Raw genomic sequence first — 18,427 nt, forward strand, 5'->3', positions numbered from 1 at the left:
TGGTAGCAGCTAGAGCCCTGGGCCCTTTAAATAAGCATTGGAGCACCGCACAGCTCCGAGGGCTGGGGGAGGAGGCTGCAGCATGGCACAATTCAGGCAGCACTCAGGGCTGGTTGTCCCAGCCCCACCTCTTCTGCCTGAGGCCCTACCACCTCCCCACTTTGCCCAGTGACCCAGCAATTATGCTAGCCCCTCTGATCTTCACAACTGCAATGTCCAGAAGCTTCAGTCTGTTCATTAAGTTTGAGGAGGGGAACCAATTTTGCCTTTTGGCATTCACAAATGGACTTCCAAAAAAACTCTTTCATATCCAGCAGTCTCAGAACTGTGAGATTGCCAGATATTCAAGTATTCTGGAAAATAGTGAAAAGAAAGAAATAGACATTAAGAAACAAACAAAAATATACCCAGAGTGCTTCATTCACCAACAACAGTAGTATTATACATTGTAAACTTATACTGTATTTCCTCTCATATACTGTACTTATGGAAAACGTAACTAACATTTACTTAAGATTAACAGAATGCCCAATATAAGAGTTTACTGTATGGTGTTCTATTCGTTGCTAACAGAGAACATTAGAATGTGCTGCTAGTATAGACTGAACTTGGGACCTGACTAGTGCCAAACCAGAGAATTTGCCAAACCATGGGAGGCCAATATTATAGTGAGCGGGTCTTTATTTTACCAAGGGGAATAAACAAAACATTGCTTACAACGGTGTCTAGTAATGTATGACTGCACTGAAACACCCTTTATAAGCCCACACCTAGCCAGGGCTTACCAGCTCTCTTCATGAGCAAGTATGTGTGGTTACATAACTTCACTGTACTGCCACAAGGAAATATGTAGTTAGAGCATTAAAAAAACCTATGCTTATGCTTAGTAGCATTACCAGGGCTTCCACTGCTTGCGAGTCTCTTGGAAGACATTTGGGGTAATGTAGAGCTAAATAACAGTACTGAGAGTCGTGGGTGTCTTCACCTTTCAAGAAATCTGATTATTTTTCAAGATGGCAAAGTGATCAGTGGTACAGTTTTATCTGGGAACTCTTTTTAGTGCTGAAATAGAATTCAGAGGTGCCCTTTCTAGACCTTGTACAAACATAGGTAAGACAGTTCCTGCCCGTAAGAAAACCTTACAGTTTAAAAACAAAAAATACAGAAAAAGGAAAAATACTGTTGTTACTGTTTTTCAGAGATGGAACTGGGACAAAGTTTAAAATAACCTGTCCAAAGAAGAGGTGGGAACTGAAACTATTAGCTGTTTTTCCAAGCAACGCCTAAGCACATCAGGACCTTTATTCTTGACCTAGGCTTTTAAATGCAGTATACTGTACTTATCTGTTTATTCATTAAAATAATCTGAAGTTCCTGACTAGTGCCTTAGCTACAATATTTTCCTTCCTCAATAACAAACATTGAGCGTTTCAGGCACGCTAGATACTTGAGCCTAGAACAGGGGTCAGCAACCCCTAACACAGGTGCCAAGCGTAGCAGGTAACCTGATTTTTATTGGCATGCCAGATAGGAGCTCAGCTTCACCCCTCCACCCTCATGCAGCTGGGAGCTTGCTCAAAGACACACCGCCTGTGGATGAACAAAAGAACAGCTAATGCTACCAACCACCACCGAAATAGTAAAGCTCTGTATATGTATTAATTAACTAAGCTGTTGTAAGTAGGACTATTAGTGACTTTAAAAAGTATCACTGGCACATGGACTGTACATAGAGATAAAAAGGTCAAATTTCAGCACACTCCCTAGAAAGTTGCTGACCCCAGCCTAGAATCATTGACATGCAGAGAGGCCTGGAGGGTTTTAAAGCTCAGGAACATCTTGGAACTCAAAAAGGTAGAACCAGCCAGAGTCACACAAAAGGTAGCATAGGGAAATAGTGAATCTAGAACTCTTTTAGGAAGAATAGGTAAGGTTTACTTTCAATAGGACTCTTTTATTAAGAGCCCAGAAAGCTGAGCCCCAAACCTGCAAGTGGATTTGCACAAGATTAAGGCCTACTTACATGTGTGTATCAAAGATGGAAGATCAATTTTTCCAACTCAGACATACCCACTCTCTGATTGATCTTGCCCGCTAAAACTAGAATGGCAGCTGATGTGTCACAGGCTTGCAGCCCCAAGTATAATCTGGTCCCAGATCCTGGATATGTACCCCCCCAGAGGCCTACTCTGTACACTACTCATGGTACTATAGGCTACACTATTTTTAGCATGCTAGCTCAATCAGAGCTAAAATTTCTCTACAGACTGTATCAGGGCATTAAAGGCTTCAGTCTTCAACTGCCACTATACAATTAAAGTTCTCTTCTGTTGGGAACAGCAATTGTAAGCAAACCACAGACTGACAAAAATGAATCAACAGCTCCATCCCTGCAATCAAAAGAATGGTGATGCAAGGTCAGAATTAAAACTGTGCAGGTCATCCTTCTTCCCAGAAATTGAGGGTCATTTTGCTTTTTAGAATTTAAGGCTATGGTTACACTAGCGAGTTTTGCAGACAAAACCCCGGTTTTGTCCACAAAACTGGTGGAACATGCACACATAAAATGCATTTTGCGGACAGTTTGCTGACCAAACTCAGCACTTCCGCATTCTGCAGCTCAGCCATTGGGGGAGGGGAGAAAGGAGGGCCTTCTCTTGACAGACAGGGCATCCAGGACAACAGGCAGCCCTGTCAGCTATGCTGCTGGGTGCCTGTTTTGTCGAAAAAGCAGATGAGCAGTCCAGCCACTCTGCAGAGAGTGGAGAGCTCTTCTGATTGGCTTTTGTGTGTACCCTGTTGATAAAAGTTTTGTCAGGAAACCTCTTCAAACGGTGACTTCTATCGACAGATCATTGTACTGTAACCATGGCTTAAGAGAAAACTAGGACTCAAGGGAAAAAATTAACATTAAGTGCAACCGAAATTGTCATCTGAAGATAATGATTGTCTTAATATTTTCTGTCAAATAAGTATTATACATTAGGGCAAGAGTTGGTAACCAAAACAGGAGGAAGAGTCCTTTTTTCCCCAATTCAGTAAAAAAAACAAAAAAACAAAAAAAAAAAAAAAACACACACCACACCCCAACATTCCAGAGCCACAATGTACATGAATACGAGACGGTCCTTAAACCTCAAATCATACTTTTTGTAACCCTATTTTAAGAACAACATTTGCTATTTAGATATGATTTGTTCATTGTTGGGCTGTTAGACATTCACAATTTATTAGAAAATAATCAGGAGGGTTTTTTTGTTTAACACACAAAACAAAAACACATCGCAATTATAGTATCCGGAGCCACAAACAAATCCTTAAAGAGCCACATGCTGCAAACTCCTGCATCAAGGAGACTAAAAATAGAGCAGCACCGTTTCTCTCTCTCTACAGACAGCATTACCTACTACTAAGGGAATTCTGTGCCCAAAAAAAAAAAAAAAAAAAAAAAAAATGAAAATCCTGCACACAATCCGTGACTTCAATAACCTTCATGACAAACTTGCAGCCTTGTTGATAAACAATTCAACTGTGCTCTGTGGCTTGATTCTAACATGTGAGGCCTTGAGTGCTCTGAAAGTTTATTCATTTTCAAATGGTGAGAGCACAAAGGAGATATATAATTCCATCACTTTTCTGACAGGCTGGCTGGCACACAAATGATGTTTGAATCTGAAGACAATGAATCCTCAGAACGTGTCACTGAACTGCTTGATGATGCTGTAACTCAGAATATGCTATCACTATTAGAGGAATTTCAAACTTGAAAGTATGCCCAGTCTCCAATATTAAAGTTCTGTGATCACTTTCACTATACAGAATCTTCATCCAGATGTCAGTGCAGAGAAAGAGTCCCACTGGAAACTTTACCTATGCAGAGCACACCATACTTGTCTACTGTATTTAAAAAAAAAAAAAAAAAAAAAAAAAAAAAAAAAAGAGACCTGACTATGCAATACAGATACAAATGTTTGCTCTTGATATGTTAAAAACCACCATGAAATAGTACATACTACCTTTGAATGTAGGGAATGTGCTGTATATCAGGCCTCTTTCAATGGAATTGGAACAACTCAAGAAGAGAAGACTGCCAAAGAATCTCTAAGGGCAGAAATGGGAGTGGGACTGAAGAAAGAAGCCAGCTCTGTTTGGATGGACTCTCAAGCCAGATTCTGAATAAATACACAAAAAACCATAAGAGAAGAAAGCAGCAGAATTACATTAGAGGTCTTACCAATCATGTCTTTAACAAACCCATCTGACCGTGATTCACAACCAGAGGTACTTGACATATCTACTGGACAGCTACTAACATCAGAGCTGTGTCTACACGTGCACGCTACTTCGAAGTAGTGGCACTAACTTCGATGTTAGGCGGCGAGACGTCGAAGTCGCTAACCTCATGAGGGGATCGGAATAGCGCCCTACTTCGACGTTCAACATCGAAGTAGGGACCGTGTAGACGATCCGCATCCTGCAACGTCGAAATTGCCAGGTCCTCCATGGCGGCCATCAGCTGGGGGGTTGAGAGATGCTCTCTCTCCAGCCCCTGCGGGGCTCTATGGTCACCGTGGGCAGCAGCCCTTAGCCCAGGGCTTCTGGCTGCTGCTGCTGCGGCAGCTGGGGATCCATGCTGCAGGCACAGGGTCTGCAACCAGTTGTCGGCTCTGTGTATCTTGTGTTGTTTAGTGCAACTGTGTCTGGGAGGGGCTCTTTAAGGGAGCGGCTTGCTGTTGAGTCCACCCTGTGACCCTGTCTGCAGCTGTGCCTGGCACCCTTATTTCGATGTGTGCTACTTTGGCGTGTAGACGTACCCTCGCAGCGCCTATTTCGATGTGGTGCCGTGCAACGTCGAAGTTGAACATCAACGTTGCCAGCCCTGGAGGACGTGTAGACGTTATTCATCGAAATAGCCTATTTCGATGGTGGCTTCACGTGTAGACGTAGCCCAGGTGTACAAGAGTGTCCACTGAAAACAGATACTGGCAAGCAACAAATGGAGAGATTTGTAAGTAGAGAACTTGAGTCTGAAAGGACCTCAAGCTTCTTCTGCCTAGTCAAGAACTATAGCATCAACACATTTGCTGACATGGCAAAGGTTATCAAATTTTTGTCTGAGAAGGGATGGAGAAATCACAGTAGCTATCATTAGAGAAATAGTTTGCACAAAGACCTGTCCTAAACAAGGTACAGAAAAGATGTTTCAATGGCAACTGTTCTCATCACCCAAAAGGAACTCTACCTATGTCACTTTTTACAGGAACAATGAAAGAAATGGACGAAGATGACTTACGGTATTAGCTGAAAGAATCTATGCGCTAAGAGCATGCAACAAAGAAACTACAGTGTAAATCAGAGATGTCATGCAAATGATGTCTGGAGACAAATTCCACACATCTAATAAATTGGCTGCAGAGTAGGTCAGGGAGGTCCTAAAAGGATTTGACAAAGTTAAAGACTTCGACTAGAGAATTAATAGATATGACAACAGTACTTGAAAACTGCAAAAAGATTGTGCTGGACAGAATTTAATGTTGGATGAAAGAAATACCAGCTGATTGGTAGATCCCCTGCAGCTGCATGGGGAAAAAGATTTCTAGGTGTTGCATCCAACAAGCAGTAACAAGTAAAATTCCTATATGAATGTATGGTACAAAATGCATCCAACAATGTAGGTGCACCCTCAATACACTCATCCCTCTTTTAATGATTACTTTACTTATGAGTACTCACTAAAATGAGGAACATTATACACACACACACACACACACACACACACACACACACACCCTTTATTCACTATATGAGTGAACTTCCCCCACTTATATGAGCAGGATCTCTGGCCTGGGGGCAGGAAGACCCACAGCCCTGCAGCTGGCTCAGCTCCAGCCATGGGGTCCCTGGCTGGGGGTGGGGAGACCCACAGCTGGAGCCTTCTCCCTCCCTTCCCTCAGACATGCAGCTGTCTGACAGGCCTTCTGCCAGGGAAAGAGAGGGAGAAGGCACTTAGCCTGGTTTCCTCCCCTGCAATGGCGGGAACGTGAAACCGACCAGCCATGAGACCATCAGCTTCCCAGCCTTGCAAGCCATGGGGAGACTGGAACCAGCCTGCCCCTGGTTCTGAGCTCCTGCCACTCTGGGACCCAGGAAACTGACCAGCCCTGGTGGTTCCTGGCTCCACTCCCCTTGCAGGAAAATTTTAATTATGCAGGGGTTGCAGGAACAACCCTTGGGTAACTCCAGGGCTTACTGTATTAGACCGCCCCCCTCAACCTCATCCTCAGTCAAGTTTTAAACTGCCTCCCAACAGTCCCAAACCACATCCAGCCTTAAACACCCCCGCAAACCTCCTCCAGCCTTAGACCTCCCCCTCCAGCAGCCACAAACTACCATCAGCCTTAAAGTTCCCCCAGCAGCCCCAAACTGCCTCCAGCTTTACACCTCTCCCAGCAGCCCCAAACCACCCCCAGCATTAGACTCTCCCTGCAGCCCCAAACTTACCCCAGTCTTAGACCCCCCCGCCCACATCCCTCAACAGCCCCAACCTTAAACACTCCTCCTCCTCCGGTAGCCTCTTCACTGGGGCTGCTAGGCTGGGTGGCTCCCCCAACCCTCCTGCTCCCAGCAATTAACTCAAGTGTTAAGGTTTCAGCATATAAGCATACGGTAATTGCTATCGCTAGTGATCAAGAGAACTGCTGGAGATGGCAGCTATCACTATTGATATCTGCCTGAGGCGACAGTATTAAAGAACCCATGTGCAGTTTCTTAATAGCCACATGCAGCTGGAAACTGCCCAGCTGGTAGCCTTTAACAAATCTAACAGGACCCATTTGGGTTCTGACCCGTAGGTTGGAAATCCCTGCTCTACATACACACCTACACTACATCCTATTTCTGGTGCCAAACTATTCAAATACATCAGAAAGAGTACCTAAACTCAACTGGTTTATGTCAAGTTACAAGCCCTTGGAATGAATTGGAGACTTTCACATGTATTTTAATGGGAATTTAATGTCGCTCTTACGAGATTCTGCCCACGAACAGAAATTTGGGAACCAATCGTGCTCGTATATCGAGGGATGAGTGTACAAACAAAATAGCCAAGTCCATCACCAGTAGACTTTCCCTGTACCCAAGAAGAAGCAGACAAGAGAGTTTCTGCATGCTGTGTGTCCCACTGGCTACGTCTACACGTGAACGCTACATCGAAATAGCCTATTTTGATGAATAACGTCTACACGTCCTCCAGGGCTGGCAACGTCGACGTTCAACATCGTCGTTGCGCAGCACCACATCGAAATAGGCGCTGCGAGGGAACGTCTACACGCCACAGTAGCACACATCGAAATAAGGGTGCCAGGCACAGCTGCAGACAGGGTCACAGGGTGGACTCAACAGCAAGCCGCTCCCTTAAAGGGCCCCTCCCAGACACAGCTGCACTAAACAACACAAGATACACAGAGCCGACAACTGGTTGCAGACCCTGTGCATGCAGCATGGATCTCCAGCTGCAGCAGCCAGAAGCCCTGGGCTAAGGGCTGCTGCACACGGTGACCATAGAGCCCCACAGGGGCTGGAGAGAGCGCGTCTCTCAACCCCTCAGCTGATGGCTGCCATGGAGGACCCCGCAATTTTGATGTTGCGGGACGCGCAACGACTACACGGTCCCTACTTCGACGTTGAATATCGAAGTAGGGCGCTATTCCTATCCCCTCATGGGGTTAGCGGCTTCGATGTCTCGCCGCTTAACGTCGATGTTAACATCAAAATAGCGCCCAACACGTGTAGCCATGACGGGAGCTATTTCGAAGTTAGTGCCGCTACTTCGAAGTAGCATGCACGTGTAGACACGGCTACTGTGACTTTGGGGTATCTTGGTGTCAAAGGAACCACAATAATTAAAGTGACCTGATGCAGCTGTTTTGGACCTTGCTGTTCCTTACTTTCCAAAAATGGAGCATACTGATAACATCCTGAGTGAACAGGCCATTACCAGCACAACTGAAAAGTATCACCTCATACCTGTGCATACACAATCTATGATTCACACACTGCTGTAACATACCTCCTATTGTCAAATATTGTCCTATTGCTAGTCTTTAAAGTGCTACTTGACTGCTTTTAGTTTTGATCTCCTATTGTCAGTGTATTAACAAGGTGTGACCTTGTGTCGTTATTCGGCATGGGAGGTGGGGGAGAGAAAGAAAATTTTGTTTAAGGTTCTCAAAACAAAGGGCACTTGTGACTCCAAATATTTTACGACACTGAAAGAGTGATGGAAAAACCATAATTTCCAGAAGTTGGCAGCAGTGCAGTATGACCAGAACAAGACAGAAAAGACCTAAGTTACATAAGTCTCCATCTAGCCATCGAAAAGTTTGTCTTCCCTTTTTCTTCCTAGTTCACTACTGTGTTCCCTTCTGTGATGCCTCTGTCCTTTCCTATATATTGTCTCTGTCCCAAGACAATGTCTTCACTAGCTCCGTTGCTGTGCTTGGCCAGACTCCACCACCACATAAGCAGAGATTAAAAAGATTAAAAAAAAAAAGAAAAAACAACCAACCTTCTCCAGTTTGTGTCTTTCTTTGCATGAGTTACTTTTCAATCTGCTGAGAAACAGCAATTGAAAGCCCAGAACATTCAAGAAACAAGCGCCAGTAGTTAAGCTGGACATACTAGAGCCATTAACTTTTATGAGACTAAGTATATGTAGTGTGTTTATAATTATAACTCATTTTATATATAAGTATTTTATTGATGATTTTTAAAAGCCTTTATTTTAAATCATCCACTTTTACCCTGGTCTGTACTCAGAACAATCAGTGCTGCACAGAACTATGTAAATGTGAAGACAAGGAGGACTATGGTAACCCATATACTCAAGGGATCATAAGACCAAGATAATAATTATGTCAACAAGATGTGCCAGCAGCACTATTTTGTTTCAATGACCTCTCTGCAAATTTATCAAAGGATAAGTTTTAACCCTTTAGACTGTTGTTGTGACACTAAGGTCAAGAAAATCATCCAGTATGTTTTGTAATTCATAGAATCAAACTAAAGTGGTCATTTTAACAAGCTGATGGTATCAATGTTTATCCCTCTTTCTGTGTTAGTTGCCCCATGCAAAACTCTACATCTTGAGTGTGTGCATGCACACAGGGAGGTTGCATTAAGGTGACCAAATTAATTTTGTCTACCACTGGCATATAAAAGTATCCCTGAAGAATTAACTTTCAATTTACCTAGTCAACGTCAACCCATGAACTCTCATCTCTAGATGACAGTGGTTTAAAGCACTACCTAGCCAGCCCTCCACATCTCCTTCCTCTCCCCACACGTTTTTCTAGTCAATTAATCATGGAAAGACCTGAGCTAAGCAAGAACCAAGTAAACTTACAGTATCCCTGAGAGATGTTTGTCCAACCTGTTTTTAAGAACTATTCCACAACCTCCCTTTGGAAGTCTATTCCAGAGATTACACTAAATTTCTCTTGCTCCAGATTAAAGTAATCATTATTGAATTACTAATTAGATGTGCAGGACTGCAGCTAGCGAAAGTACATCTGCCTGTGGGCAGCACAGCAAAAGAGGGGGTTGGAGGGGGAAGGGCTACAGACTGGACCTTAAGGCTTTAAAGAAGTTGGGGGTACTGAGGGACCACAAAGCTGCCCAGGAGTTCTTTCATACCCCAATGCTCAGCCAATCCCTGCACTTCCTTCCTTATAGGCAGCCCACTTGCAGGTGGCAGCCTGAATAGCAGAGGGAAAGGTACTACACAGCTCCAGCATGTCAGTTACAGCCTCCCATCCCAGCTCACAGCCCACTACCTCAGATGCAGTACCTGTAAACAGGGAGGTTTGCATGGCTGCAGTCAGAGAACGCACATTTCAGGACTGCCTGCCATGGCTGTAGCCCAGCAAATCTGCCTGTAGCAGGCCTTTCTTCCAAAAAACCCACTACCCTCAACATGTGGCACGCTGTTCCCAATTTCCAAAACATTAAAGTCAATGAGATGGGATTTAGTCAGATCCTGGAAAAACTAAGATATTAACCAGAATGTTAAAATCCAGGTTGCTATTATGCAGACTCCACTGTAATCCCACTTTATTGTTTTGTTTTGTTTTTAAAAAAAAAAAAAGTCAAAAGCATTACTTTATTTGCAAATGGAAGCCAAGCTCAGAAGTGATTCACAAAAGCTCACTATATAGTTGCAGTATTGCTGAAAGTTAATGGAGAAACAGCATTATTTTCCAAACGTATTAAATTGTAGGGATTTCCACCTTCATTCCCCAAATGTTTGCCAATATCTGTTAAGTTTTATAAGTTTAACATGCACTTTGAGTAAAGCAGACTGTCGTAAAATACTATCATAATATGCAGTGTACATGGTAAGAATAGTATTCCACTGCTTTTGTGGAACTTCGTTAAATACTACTTTTACCAGGCCCTTCATATTATCTAGGCAGCAGAAGGGGCAAAACAAAGTACTGTACTACTATGTTACTTTTGGAACCCAGGGAGACACAAGATAGCCTTTTTGAAAAGTTACGTCAAATATGTGCTTGCAAAATACACAAACATACAATAATTCTCCTTGTTAGCCATTCTGACATGGCTGGCTAGTCTTTGCATCAAGAGATTTATGCATAAAGGTCAAGAATAAGAGGCATGATGTACAACAATCTGAACCCATTAAATTCAACGTAGCATGGAATAGCTTGCAATTTGGCTGCTGGTGTTTTTTCCGGCTTATTAATAGATTAATAATTTCAGAGTCCAGCTCTTGCCATGGTTTGAAATGTCTGGTTAGTTGTAAAGACCAGATTTAGTTTACTCACATTCCTATGGAACTCATGCCTCATTCCATTTTATTTTTGTTGCTGCTAAAATGTTATAAATATGTTCTACAAAAGCACTATACTTGCTTATAAATGGTTCCCAAGATTTTTCAAAAACAGAGACACTTAAAATTGATTTTCAAAAGCAATAAGCAACTAACAGCTCCTACTAAGGTCAATAAAAACTACTGAGAGTTTGACACTTTTTAACTCCAGCCATTTACTCAGGCACAAGAATAAGGATGTAGTAACCCAACTTTAGCCATGCAGTTTTAAAAGACAAACCACAAGTCTGTCCCAAAAAATACTGACAAACATATGACTTTTTTTAAACTTATTGTTGGTGTGACTGCAGACAACAGCAGTGGGGACAGAATTGCTTAAGTGGGTCTGGAGTTTCTGGAGAAATGCCAGTGAGAAGTACTCATGAACTACTGTTTGTTCGTTTATACAAGGCTCTACCAGATTCTCTTCTGTCACCCTTCCTGTTCAATATGCTTTTAAGTCTTGAGGGGAATTACATATCATAATATAGAAAACATACAAATTTCTGTATTTCCAGATATTCAAACCGAGATAATGTGGTGAAAAGACCCCATGTGTCAGGTGTCTTGGACTCAACCCAGATAAGGCGGTGATAATACGTACAGAAAGAAGAGGCGGTGGAGCAGAGAGGACCAGAATCTAAGAAATGACAGAAGTATGAGCATTCCAGCTGAGGAAGACTACCATATATTGATTTGCCTTTCAACTTTGGAGATGGAGTGGTGAAGGGGATATCACTCAATATCAGCTGCTGCTAAACACTCCGTAGTGCTCTGTGAAATTCAGCAGCAATCCATGTAACTGCATTATTGTTTTGATTTTCAAGATGCAGTTGGAAAGATTATGATCTTCTGGGTGTATGGATATTTATACTGAGACCTGCATCTGTCACCTCAAACTTGATTACTGGAATGTGCCTTAAGCGGAGCTATACCTTAAAACTAACTTTGACTACTAATTCTTCTGCCTGGCTCCTCTTCTAAGGGATCATGGTATACCCATAAACAGGGCCGTATCAAATTCATAGTCATGAAAAAGCATCACATATTACAAAATCTGGTTTTTGGGTGCTTTTACCATATACTTATAGGAATTTCATTCAGGAGACCAGTGTTTCTCAAAGTGGGGTCCTGACTTAAGAGGTATTTAAAGGGCAGGGGGTGTTGTCACAAGATTTTAGTACCAGAGTGGTAGCCATTTTACTCTGGATCTGCAAAAGCAATGAGAGGTCCTGTGGCACCTTATAGACTAACAGAAATGTGTGAGCATAAGTTTTCATGGGCAAAGACCCACTTTGTCAGATGCAGGTGATCTGCCTCTGACGAAGTGGGTCTTTGCCCACGGAAGATTTTAGTGGGGTGCAATATTGCACTGCCTTCAGAGCTGGGCGGCCAGAGATCAGTGGCTATTGGCCAGGTGCCCAACTCAGAAGGCAGCACACTGCCAGAAGCAGTGTAGAAGTACCATACCATCTTTACTTTTACACTGCTGCTCTGCCTTCAGAATGGGGTTCATTGCCAGCATCTGCCTCTCTCCAGCTCTGAAGGACCACTCAGGTCCCAAGGGTACACAAACAGGGAGGTACAACCTGTACCATGGCCATAAAATTGATGAAAATAGAATCTGAACTTGTTAGGGCCCACCCATAAGTCAATCTTTACTGTCTACCAGCTGACTAATGAATGAAATGTAAAAAGGTGCTGGGTTTGATTTCTAAAACTGTAAATGGTTTAATAGCTAGGTGACAGCCTATTGTGTTTCCCCAATTAATACTACAGAAGCTGTTGCCAATTTAAGTATTCAAGTTAATAATTTCTTGTGTTAAATAGTAAAAATACAAGCTCTTTTCCCTAAGGGTACAAACAATGCGTTATAGTTTACTTTCCTTGAAGATCGCCAAAGGAAGATTTGGTAAGTAAAAACATTACACTTCTACAGAGCACCTTATTTAATCATACATATTATTTGTGCTGTGTCCATCTGTACAGACAAGGTTCTACCATGTTTGCCCCCACAACTACATTGTGCTGGCCCCAGCCTCTTCTCTGGCCAGTGGGAGGCATGGCCCAGACCCCCAAGAGACACACACACATACCCTGCACCATGTCAGCCCCAGCCCCTCCCCGTCAGTGCAAGGTCCAGCCCAGACCCCCTCAACAGATACTCCCACTGCACCTTCCTGGTGCCTCCTTCCCCCGGCTCCCCAGCACAGCCCCCCTCCCAGCACCATGCCAGCCCCAGCCACTTCCATGGCCAACACAGAACCAAGCACAGCCCCCCAAGTGAGCCTCCCTGCCCTAGGCCATACCAGCCCCAGCCCCTTCCCTGGCCAGTGCTGGGCCTGGCCCAGCCCTGCTCCAATGGAGCCCCCGCCCCCGAACCACCACCACCACCCTGTAACAGCCCCAGCCTCCTCCCCAGCTAACGAAGAACCTGGCCCGAGCCCCCAACAGAGCCCCCACAACCTGCCAGCATCAGCCCCTCCCCCAGCCAGTGCAGGGCCCAGCCCAGCCCCCGACTGAGCTCCTCCCCCAGCCAGGGTGGACCTAAGTCCATATACTCAGGATGAATATTACAACAGGTTTCTGTATAGAACTTTCTTCCAGACCAACTTCCACTTGAAAACAGAGCTACAACAGGGCCTATGGTAAATACTGATGGTTACACTAGGACCACAATAGCAACTAACTGGAGCACAGACAACTGTGCCTTAGTATACGCTCACAAGCGACTCAAGTTTTAATAAATACTATCAAGTTGTTCATGCCAAGCATTGGACTACTGCAATAAGCGTTATGCCTCAATTAAAACAAGATCTTTGAGGTTTGGGTGGAAACAATTTTATCATCATCCTGCACTTCTGGAAACCAACACACAGTTGTGTTTTGCTATTGCAGACAGACTTGCACTGATCCAATTTGGCTGACGTGAAACTCAAAGTCAAGTCACAAAATTAGGTTTTTTTAATTATTTCAGTTTTAGACTAAGTGATCTCTAGGTAAGAACTGGGAAGGTTAGGAGAGATGCCTGTTGGGGGAGAGGCAGAGAATGACAAAGGTTTTGTTTTTAAATAGGAAAATATCTGCTGCAATACACCTACTCACTATATCACCAAAACAGTATACCTCCACCCTGTTCTGAGAGACCACTTCCAGAAGTAAGAAGATTAATATAAATCCTTAACCCATAAGACACCTTGGTCTCTCTTGCTTAGACTGTTAACCTGGAAGACAGTACTAATTATGGGTAGTAGTTTGTGTGGTGATTACACCTATGCACTGGCAAAGTGACTGACACTAGACATCAAATGCCAGTAACTTCTGATCACTATAAAGCATGGTGTAATTAAACTTCTTAGAGGAGAACTTGATTTCTGTCCTAAAATACCTTGCTTACTAATCAGCCATATAAGTTTTATCAAAATATTTTATTTCCTTCCTGTAACAGCACAACAAGATAAGAATCACTCTGTGGTTTTCCAGCACTAGCTTTGTAAAGTAAAAGTTATAGCTTAAACTCCCAGTGTTAGAATAACACAAGTATTAAAAACAAAAATATTTTGTAAAAATACTTACACAACTTTTACATAGTACTGTAGTCCCTCAAGTTACACAAGGGTTGCATTCCCACACAATCTCGTGTAACTTGAATTTTGCCTAAGTTGGGGGCCGGCTTTTTTCACGGAACACACATTTTACAACTGGGGAAGCAGCAAAAAGGAGCACCTGGAGCTCCTTTTGAAAGGTAAGTCCTGGGATTGAAGGGGCAGTTGGGGGAAGGTTAAGCCTGACAGTGGGTTGGGGCCACGGGAGGGGGCCAGCGAGGGTTAAGCCTAGGGAAGGTTACAGTTGTAGGAAGGCATGTGGGCAGCGGAGGGGTTTGAACAATGGCCAGCGGTAGTTGAACTGGGGCCACATCCCAGGGTGGTAAGCCAGGCTGCACAATTTGAACTGGGGCAGTGAGTCGGAGCTGTGATGCATGGGCCGTGGGGGTTGAGCAGGATTCTGAGATGCACAATGCAAGTAAAGTGCAACTCAAAATTGTGCATTTTGAGGGTTTACTGAACCATTGCTTTCATCAATTTACAATAACTGCTAGTACACTGCTGAAACCAGTGCTCTAATCTAGGGATGTTAAAATGCTTAAGCAATTAAACAACAGCATTTAACTGGTTAACCATTTTACTTACCCTAGGTCATGGCCATGGGGTTGCATTGCTGGCCTCACTGCCATGTGAAGAAGCTGGCCACCACTGGAGTTAACTGGCAAAGGTATCATTAAAATCTGATACCAACTCTGAAGGCAGCACACTTACTAGTTAACAGTATGCTTACAGATTAAATCTCATGCTTACTGGTTAACACCCCTTCTGCATTCCCTTGTTCCTCACACTCTACCTCAAGAGCATTGTGTACAGGGCACCACGAGTAAACATATCAACAAACTACTTTTTCAATGTTTAGAGATCTAAGTCCATGAACATTTTATGAAAACTCACTTCTACTATACAGCAGAGTTGTGAAGAAGCACACTGCACCTACGATTGTTCTATTTTCAATGCCATCGATTAGGCACAAGGTACAGAATTTTAAGCTTACTATGCTATACATCTTTTCTAGATGTCTAATACTGAATTGGCTCACTCTCAGCTGATGCTGTTAGGTCTCACAATTCAGTTCTAGGAACTGAGGAGGAAAAAAAAAAAAACAAAAAAACACCAATGGACAGCTGTTCCTTTTGGAACCTGTTCTCAAAAAAAAAAAATCTACCAAAACCCCCATTTGATTAACTGTTTTCAAAGCCCTAATTTAGTTTGTTTTGTTAGACTTTGAGGCAGGGCAGCATTGTGGAAACCTAAGGGCATTTTGGCTGAAGAGTCAGTACTAGCTCAAGCAGTATCATTTTGGTTAGCAGTGTGTGTTTTAATTTAAGATTTTTTGAATAATTACAAGAAGAAAACCTGTGTGTTCTGGATGATTATTTTGTTGTCTGAATTCTGTACTTGTAACCATGCTACTTTTGCCTATGACAGGCACCATAACAGATCACGCTCCAAAAATAAATAGCTCTCTCACAGGTGCAGACTTAGCAATATAATTCAGATAACGTCTCCAAAGACTTTCCAGATACAAATAAAATCCACGCATAGTAAAGTTTAGAATCCTGACAACAAAATTGAATAGCTTTAATTAAAATAGGACCACCTACTACAGTTAATTGTGCTGAGAGGAAGGTGATCAAGTATTTTTAAGCCACCTGGCTCTTCTACTTTGATTAGAAATTGTAATGTGTATTTATTGCCATGCTAAGAACAAGGTAACCTCACCCCCAAGGTACCATAACTGCGGCACATAAACTGCAGTTATAAGATATTTGTGTCCAAATAGAACTTTTTACAACCATTATCAAGTGAAGCCGGAGGGGACTTGTGGCCACTCCTCCCTTAGGTTTAGGACCCAGCTGATGTCAGAGCGTTAAGAGGCTTTGAAAGTGTCTTCACCTCCCTCCTCGCCCGGAAGCCCGTCAAAACAAGCCATTACTCGCAGTCCCAGTTCCACATTGGACGTTGATTGCAGCGTCAGGCTAGACTCAGCGGCCCCTGACGGAAATTAGCTACTTAGTTACCCAACCCCAGAGCGCGCTCAGGAAACAATGTCTCACCCGCGGTGCCCACGCCGCCCCCTGCTGTCCCTGAGAGGCTGGCACGGGCGAGCGGGACCAGTCCGACGCAGGAATTAGGGCGGGAGGGTCCCAAGAACCGTCTGTCTCCGCTATCCCCACCTCCCCGGCCAACAGGCCCCGCACGGCGGTGGGCCGGGAGGAGGCCAGCAGCCCCCAGCGCCACCCGCTCAGTGGGGGACCCCGCCGTGCTAGCGACCTCCCGCGCCGCCGCCGCCGGGGACCGCTGTAGCCTCCAGATGTGCATAGCCCAGACTTAGAAGCCGCCGATGTGCGAGGCAACGATGCCCTGGGGAGCGCCCCACGAGGGGGCGGGGAAGCGCACAGTCAGTCCCACGCCGCCCGGGCAGACAGCACCGGGCCTCACGCCCCAGAAAGCAGCGTCGGGCGGAGGCAGAGGATCAGCCCCGCGGGGCGCCATGCAACTCCCCCGTGCCCCAGCCTGAGCAGCGCTCGCCCAGGGCAGACCCAGCGGGCGCAGAAGCGGCCCAGCCGGCGTTGCTGAAGGGAGGGGGCCTGGCGCTGCAACCAGCCCGAGAGCACCGCAGGGTAACTTCCAACACAGCAGCCCCCAGGTGTAAACAAAGCAGCGCAAGCCCGGGTCAGCCCCAGAGACGCGGCGCGCGTTGCGACCGTTTCTCCTCACGTTCCATTTCCGTTGCAAGCAACCGGCCTCCCCAGCCCCATAATGAATGAGTCCCACGCGCACACCCCGGCGCCAAGTTACCTACCCCACCAGCTAAAGTGCTTCCCTCACCGCTGCCTCCGCCGCTGAGAACTGCCGCACGCAGCAGCGCCACTGGGCACCACGGCCTCAGCCTGCTACTATGGCCTCTTTAAGGGATAGTCCGATAGGAACCGATTAGTAAATTAAATCTCCATCAGCGTCTCCCCCCGCTTTATCCTGATTGCTCCTTCCCCCGCTCGATAACTCGACGGTCCAGCGCCGTCCTCCCACCTCCCCTTCCTTCCCATTGGTAAACGTCTCTCAAACAGGAACAAACGCTAATTGGTGAAGGTGGGTGACATTCATCTGCCTCCGCCCTTCTTATTCATCTTGATTGGCTCTCAGGGGTCAATCCCTTCCTGAGGCGGCCAATCATCTCCTCCAATCACTCCGCCATGTGGCGACCCTGCTCTTTCTATTGGCTACTTAGATTAGCTTCCTGTGGCACTGATTGGCCAAGACAAAAGTCGGTCCTAGGTTCTCGACGGCTCGTTCTGGGGAGTACTATGAAATCTCCCAAGTTTTTGTGCACTAGAGGAGGCTGAGAAATTAGTTACTGCTTTAAATATCCGCCGAAATATTAAGGACTTTGTAAAAAGTCTTACACTGGTTCCATTGACCAAGGGACTGTTGTACAATTCCCATTCAAGGAAAATGTGGAAAGAACCCTTTTGACCCCAAAACAAATGGGCACAGAGAGTCCAGCCCTCCAGGGATCCAGAGAGGTTCTGGCCACTTCCAACTTTTGAGGCCACGAGCCGTAATAATAATAAAAAGTCAGTACATGGAAGCAAAATAAGGTGCCAAAAAGAATGAGACATAATTTGATTATTTTATTTAACAATTTTTTCTAGCTTTTTTCTTTGCAAAAGCACAAATTGTTGAGGAATATGCATAAAAACAAGTTGCAAAATTTATCAAAATCCAAACAAATTACAATTGTCTAAATTTGACGGTCCTTTTCATCTTAATGCCAAGATCAAATGGCCCTCCTGCTTCTCTACCACCATCACCCTGATCAAGGTCGGTTCTGGACATCATCCTCATTTTGAAGACAATCCTGGGCCTCTTGGTATCAGTTCTAATCCCTAATCCTTCTCTATTTATCTGGAGCCTATTTATCCCAGATTTT

The 18,427-nt window shown here is 44.5% G+C and overlaps 1 protein-coding gene across 3 annotated transcripts in view; it reads right to left on the bottom strand.

Moving 5' to 3' along the window:
* Positions 1-17,499, bottom strand: part of FRYL (FRY like transcription coactivator) — a 352,830-nt gene extending 335,331 nt beyond the window's left edge. For 2 of the 3 annotated variants that reach the window (XM_074992743.1, XM_074992741.1), the window contains exon 1: positions 17,300-17,499. The gene's annotated coding sequence lies outside the window, so the exon portion shown is untranslated. The remainder of the gene's footprint in view (positions 1-17,299) is intronic. The other variant, XM_074992742.1, reaches the window with a different exon arrangement.
* Between the last annotated feature and the right edge of the window lie 928 nt (positions 17,500-18,427).

The sequence above is a fragment of the Carettochelys insculpta genome, chromosome 4, assembly GCF_033958435.1.
Source record: "Carettochelys insculpta isolate YL-2023 chromosome 4, ASM3395843v1, whole genome shotgun sequence".
Taxonomy (NCBI): domain Eukaryota; kingdom Metazoa; phylum Chordata; order Testudines; family Carettochelyidae; genus Carettochelys; species Carettochelys insculpta.